Consider the following 404-nt stretch of genomic DNA (forward strand, 5'->3'; position numbering starts at 1 on the left):
AAGACACACATAGACTAAGAGAGAAAGGATGGAAAAAGATTTACCATGCAAACAGAAAAGAAAAATGAGCTGGAGTAGCTATTCTTATATCTGACAAAGTAGACTTTAAACTAAAAACCATAAAAAGAGATAATGAGGGACACTACATAATGATAAAAGACTGATCCATCAAGGAGACATAACAATCATAAATATGTACGCACCATATGTTGGAGCAGTCAGATTTATAAAACAAACTCTATTAGACCTAAAGAAGGAAATAGACACTAATACCATAATAGCAGGGGACCTGAACACCCCACTGTCAATACTGGACAGAACATCTAGGCAAAGAATCAGCAGAGAAACACAAGATCTAAACAATACTCTACACCAATTGGACATGGCAGATATCTACAGAAGAT

The sequence above is a fragment of the Galeopterus variegatus genome, unplaced genomic scaffold (genome assembly GCF_000696425.1).
Source record: "Galeopterus variegatus unplaced genomic scaffold, G_variegatus-3.0.2 Scaffold576, whole genome shotgun sequence".
NCBI lineage: Eukaryota > Metazoa > Chordata > Mammalia > Dermoptera > Cynocephalidae > Galeopterus > Galeopterus variegatus.